This window comes from Malus domestica, chromosome 14 (assembly GCF_042453785.1).
Source record: "Malus domestica chromosome 14, GDT2T_hap1".
NCBI lineage: Eukaryota > Viridiplantae > Streptophyta > Magnoliopsida > Rosales > Rosaceae > Malus > Malus domestica.
The window spans coordinates 25293300-25300195 of record NC_091674.1 but is presented as its reverse complement, the minus strand read 5'-3'; the positions used below and the strand labels follow the sequence as shown (position 1 = coordinate 25300195).

General features: G+C 36.0%; 1 pseudogene; it reads left to right on the top strand.

Annotated features, from left to right (window-relative positions):
• The first annotated feature begins 3668 nt into the window (after nucleotides 1–3668).
• Nucleotides 3669–6121, top strand: LOC103452607 (leucine-rich repeat receptor-like serine/threonine/tyrosine-protein kinase SOBIR1; annotated as a pseudogene).
• The last annotated feature ends 775 nt before the right edge of the window (nucleotides 6122–6896 follow it).

Here is a 6896-nt window from a genome sequence, read left to right as displayed (position 1 = left end):
AAAGGGAATTTTATTGAAATAGGAAAATGATAGAAAACACCTTGAAATACAAAACCGTGAAGGCGTGGTCGGGGCCCAAAACGGACAATATCGTGCTACGACGGAGTCGAGCCTGGGATGTGGTAGGGGTCCGGGCCGGGATGTGACACTCAAGGCATCGCCGTAGCAAACAAAAATTAGTTACGAACAATCATAAAACAAAAGGAATTTTATTGAAATAGAAAACACCTTGAAATACAAAACGTCAAAGCCTTGGCTAAAAAGCCTTATTTATACTACTATAAAATAAAACCCTAAAAGGTCTTAGAATAAAACTAGGAAACGTAATAAAATAATAAAAACGAAAATAAAAGGTTTTCTATTTGAACTAAAATTTGGACTTCTCAGAAAATCAGACTTTTGACCGACCAAATCAACTCCGATTTGGTCTCAAAATGTCTCTTTTTAAAGCTGAAGACGTCCCTTACAAATCCTCAGAAGGAATCTTCCTTAAAATATATCATCTTAACTTTTAAAATACCCAAAATTTCTAGAAACGTCAACTTGGGAAAGCTGCGCGCAGGGCCTTTATTTTATCGCCACAGTAAAACGGCTTTGTAGAAAAATCTGAAATTTTGATACAATCATCTTGAAAGACTCATGAACATCCCCCAATTAGAATCACTTCAAAATTCATCTGTTTGGTCACGTTTTTCTCTAGAGGAAGTGGAATGTCCTACATTAAAAATATATAACAAATATCAAAATTATACCAAACTAACCAATAAACCCTAAGTAAAATCTATGGTATAATATGGACTCATCAACAATTTTAAATAATTATATGGCTTTTGTTGATATTCCAAAGGGATGTTATAGGAAAGAGACAGAAACATAAGTTGCAATAACGTTCAGCAACAATATAGCTATATAATCTTTGTTCTCTCAAATTTTATAACTTGAGATAGGAAAACTCTTTAATTTGATCCCTGACAATGAAAATCGGTAGTAGTAGTTTTTGTGTTCGTCCACTGTAAATCATTTTAATCATTTAGTGAAAAATATGTCAATATCCTCGTTAAATTGTCACGTGACGTCGTGAACGACCACGTGATCATCTTTTTAAGGGTATTTTTATCAAACCGACTCCTCCACTTAACAAGGATATTAACATATTTTTCACGAAATGATTAAAATGATTTACATGACAAACTCAAGACCGCTTCTATCGATTTTCATTGTCAGTGATCAAATTGAGGAATTATGTTAATCTGATGAACTATTTTAACTAATATACCAATTTATTTTTACATGCAAAAGCAATCAAATGCATATTCAAATGTAATTAATGACACATATTAAATTGTAATTTATAAATACAGATGAATAAATCGTTATCTGCCAATGTGCTTTTCAATCAAAACACCCAACATTTACTTCTACAATAAATAAAATGACATTTATAGACTTTTACATGTTCATCTTCGTTTGTAAATCATTGTCTAATACATGTTCAAACACAACTTTAAAAATGACAGGTTTACCATTCTGTCCTGAGAAATGACTCGTTATGTGGCAAATATTTTCCAATAAAAAACCAGTATTTGCTACGGTGGCTGAAGCCTGCAGATAATTTAATAGGACAAAACAAATAAATAAACAATTTCCTGGTAATTCAACAAGATTAAGATTATTTTACCAAAAAAAAAAAAACAAGATTAAGATTAAGCAGAGAAGAGTGTTGACGGGGACATGGGGGGAGTGGAGCCCAGCAGTGAGCTGGCGGGAAACATTAATTCTGTAATTTCTTTCATATTAATATCAAATAATTAATTTAAAATTCTTGATCTAACGGCCAGAAACATCGCAAAGACTTTGCTTTCCCTTTTGTGTTGACTTGACCGATGGAGATTTGAAGGGGGTGACTTGGAAACTTTGAAGTCAAGGAAATTATTTAACCCTGCGATGGGGACATGGAAATGTGGAATGAGGATCATTTTAGAATCTTCTTTGTCAGGATTTTAAGAATCTTCTAATTACATCCCGTTCATCGTATATTGTACGGTAAAAAATTATTGTAAATTTTTTTATCTAAAATTAAATATAAACAATACTTTACGAAAACTGATCACACGATGTAAAATAAACAGATGTAATTAGAGAATCTCCCGAATTCTCACAAAGAGGATACTCATTCCATGACATCATGAAACACAATCCATTTGGCAATTGGCAATCTACCGTTAGCGTGTATAGTGGTGTTTAACAATCTTAATCTCGTTAATCTAGTTTAACGTTAATCTATTTAAATGTGTGAACATAAGTTAGCACCTATGTGCTTTGATAAAACTTTAAACAGCACACACAGGATCTGATTCTTATCCCCACACTTAAGGTATTCTAATAATATAATAGGACATTATACATATTCCAACATATATATAATATATAGGGTTTAAAGTTCGGTTTGGGATGAGAATACCGGACGATTTTAAAGTGTGAGACCGAATCTCATACTGAACAATTCAAGATCAGTTTGGTTTTGGTACCAAAATTTTAAGGATTTTAGGTTTGGGTTTTTTTCGGTTCGGTTTCATATGGTTTCGGTATGGTTTGGGATTTCAGTATTTTTTTCCACCCCTAGGGAATTCACCCTTCTCATGGCCACAGTTAAACAGACTTACCGGCTTGGAGTCTCGAACTCGGACACTCCCACATTTTCTTTGTTTATTGGCGAGCCGCAGTCTGCCATTTGTTAATTTATTCTAGTCTACTATGGAAAAAGGCATATTAAATTATGACGATGCAATTTTAAATAATTATATGGTTTTTGTTCAATATTCCAAAGGGAAGTTTAGGAAAGAGACAGACATATGAGTTGCATTAACGTTCAGCAACAATACAGCTACGTAAATATTTGTTCTTTCAAACTTATAACTTGAAACAGGGAGGTCCAAATAGTTCTTCATACATAAGGAATCATTTATTTGGATTTTTTAGTGAAAATGATTTTTGCAATTGGCATAACTCTTTAGTTTAGTACTTGACAATGAAAATAGGTACAAGTGATCAATGTATTTGTCCACCATAAATCATTTGATCATTCCATGAATAATTTGTTAACATCCCCTCGTTAAATTGTCATGTGACATTGTGAACGACCACATGACCACTTTTTTAAGGGTATTTTGTCAAACAAACTCCTCCACTTAACGAGGATATTGAAATATTTATCACAGAATGACCAAAATGATTTACGATAGACAAACTCATTGATCACTTCTATCGATTTTCATTGTCAGTGACTAAATTGAGGAGTTATGTCAATCTCATGATACATTTTGGCTAAAACTCCTATTTATTTTTACATGCAAATGACAATTAGACAAATACTCAAATGTAATTAACGACACATATCAAATTGTAACTTGTCAATAAAGATGAATAAATCATACGTCGATTTATTTCCCAATTAAAAAAAACCCAACACTTACTTCTACAATAAACAAAATGACATTTATCGACTTTTACATGTTCATTTTCATTTACAAATAATTGTTTGATACATATTCAAACACGAGTCTTAAAATTATAAATTCTATCATTCAGTCATGAGAAATGACACGTTAAATGGCAATTATTTGCCAACAAGAAACCAGTATTTACTACTACATTTTTCTGTGGCTCGATCATGCAGATAATATAAGAAGATAAACAAATAAGCAAACAATTTCCTGGTAATTCAACAAGATTAAGATTAAGCAGAGAAAAGTGTTGACGAGGACTTGGGGGGAGTGGCCAGAGTGTAATTTCCTTCATGTCAGTACCAAATAATTGATTTAAAATCTTTGATCTAACGGCCAGAAACATTAGCCCACAAATTAGAGATAAATGATCAAAGTGAAAGTACCAAATTTGAACAAAATAAATGGATCAAAAGGATATTACACTTCAAATTAATCGGAATTACGGGTGGAGAAATTCGAACTTAAAAACATAAGGTAAGCACATGCGCTCTAATTAATGTAACTACACCCACGTCTACAACTACATTTAACTCTAGAGTATTGCTAGGTAAATCAATTTTTTAGACCAAATTTATAAATCATATGATGGGTCACCAATAGAAAATAAGCACGTTAATTAACACTCAAGTAATAATACAATCATCAATAGTCACGTTGTATGGTTTACAAACATTGGTTTAAATTGATAATCTCCCTAGAAAAGCAAACAACCGAGCCAACCAACACACAAGTATGAACTAGTACTACTTTATGGCAACTCTATCCAGCAGCTCCGCCCAGCTCAGCCTCCTCACCTTCCTCTTCCTCCTCCTTCTCATCCACGTGAGACTAAATCTCGACCCTTCCGATCTCCAAGCCCTCTCCACCATCCAAAAAACCTTGGGCTTCCAATTCCATATCAGTTAACCAGCTTCATGCAATACTCTCGGTGTCTTCTGTGAGCGCAGGCTCTCAGACAACACCACCTACGTCCTCCGAATCACCCGACTTATCTTCAAATCCCACCAGCTCGATGGCTTTCTGAGCCCAGCATTAGGGCGGCTCGCCGAGCTCAAAGAGATCTCTCTTGCTCACAACAACCTCATTGACAAAATCCCATCTCAAATTGTTGACTGCCGGAAGCTTGAGATTCTCAACCTTGGAGACAATCGATTTTCCAGGAAAGTTCCTGTCAGGTTGTCTAACCTCATTCGCCTTCGAACCCTCGACCTTTCTTCTAACAAGCTTTCTGGGAATTTGAGCTTCATCAAGCATTTTCCCAACCTTGAAAGCCTTTCCATTGCTGACAATTTCTTCTCTGGGAAAATCCCAGCTTCCTTTCGTTCCTTTCGCAATCTTCGGTTATTCAACTTCGCTGGAAACGAATTCCTCGATGGCTCATTACCAACGATGAAAATCATCGAGATTTCAGCAACCAATGTGCCAAAACGTTACATTTTGGCTGAGAATACAAGCACAAAAGGCCACAACAACACCACAGTTACTGCTAATGCTCAAGCTCCAACTAACGCTTTAACTCTAGGTCCATCTGCAACACCAAAGCAGAAGAAGAATAACAAGAAGGTATGAGGGTGGCTGCTCGGGTTTTTTACTGGAGCACTAGCAGGAAGTATATCCATGTTCATCTTTTCTCTGCTTTTTAAGCTGCTCTTGGCCGTGGTAAAAGGTGTCGGCAAAGATGGCGGTCCTGCGATTTTCGGTTCTCTGATCAAAATGAAATAAGACTTGGCTTTCCTAGAAAAAGAAGTAGCTTGGCTAATTTGGAATTCATAGGATGGCGTGGAGGTGGAGACGTTTATAAAGCCAAGTTTCCAGGAAGCAACAGCAAAATTATTGCTATAAAAAAGATAGTTCAACCCCATAAAGATATTGATGAATTGATCGCTGAAGAGGAAAGTGAGTTTATGAACAATAAGATGCATGAAATCCGATCAACATTGTGGGGAAAATTAGGCACCGAAATCATGTTCCTTTGCTAGCCCACATGTCTCAACCGAATTGTCATTACCTGGTCTATGAGTTCATGAAGAATAGGAGCTTGAAAGACATGTTGAATCAAGTTGCGAACGAAACAAGACAATTGGATTGGCTTACAAGGCATAACATTGCTCTTGGAGTTGCTGCAAGGCTTGAATACCTTCACATAGACAACACCCCTCAAATAATTCATGGCGCTCTCAGTCCAGCAAACATCCTGCTTGATGGTAATATGGAAGCTCGGATTGCAGATTTCAGGCATGCAAAAGCAATGCCGAATGGTCAAACTCATATTTCAATTTCGTATTATTGCACCAGAATACCATCAGACAATGAAGTTCACATACAAGTGTGACATATACTATTTCGGGGTGGTATTGGGGGTTCTAGTGATGGGATAGCTTCCATCCGATGAGTTTTTCCAAAACACGAACGAGATGAGTCTGTTTAAGTGGATGAGGAATGTCATGACTTTAGAGAACCTTAAGCAGGTAATCGACGTGAAATTGATGGGAAACAAATACGAGGAGAAAATGCTCCTGGTTCTCAAGATTGCTTGCTTTTGCACTTTGGATAACCCGAAAGAGAGGCCTAACAGAAAGGACATTCGGTGTATGCTGGCTCAAATCAAGCACTAAGTATTCAAGTATATGTTTGTAATCAGTGGGAATCCTGCTATATAAATTGTACATGAGCGTCTATCTCATAGTCGTATTTGGATGTGTATAAGCACAATGGATAAAGAAAAGGACGAATGTGAACAATTAATCAATAGCGAATCATTACGAAATCTATATATCGAATTTAGTTTACTCATATACACCAGAAAGAAAAAGAGAATAAAAAACACAAGATCTCAAGACCTACTCAATGTACACCAAAGATGCTGCATATCCTAAACTCCCAACGACCAAGATTTCCAGCAGAAATTCAAGGATTCTAGCTTAAAAATGACGAAGTGAATCCATAGCAGCAACACAAACATCTAATACGAGGTTTAGTTCCTAAGCAACAATCTTATTGTCGATGCCTCTGAGGTTTAGTTCCTAAGCAACATTCTTATTGTAGTGATGCTTAGCCCACTTTCTCACATCCTCAGTATAGATAATATAGTTTCTTAGAAAAAAATATTGATTTCCAAGAGAATATAAAGTGCATAAAAAATGAAAAAATTGGGGCCAGGGTCAAATTGGAATAAGGCACTAAGTTCGAGGGATGTTGCAAAACATTTCTCACCATTCAATTCACCAAACGACGTCGTTAGCTCTTTCTTGTTCTAGCGATTCGCATCCTGCAGTCGCCATTCTCCTTTTCGAAACGAATCCTTTTTGGCATAGCCAAAAACGCCTTAGCAAATCAATCTTTTCAAATCCTCCGAACCATGCGTCGCTCTGCGACAGAGCAACCTTTGAT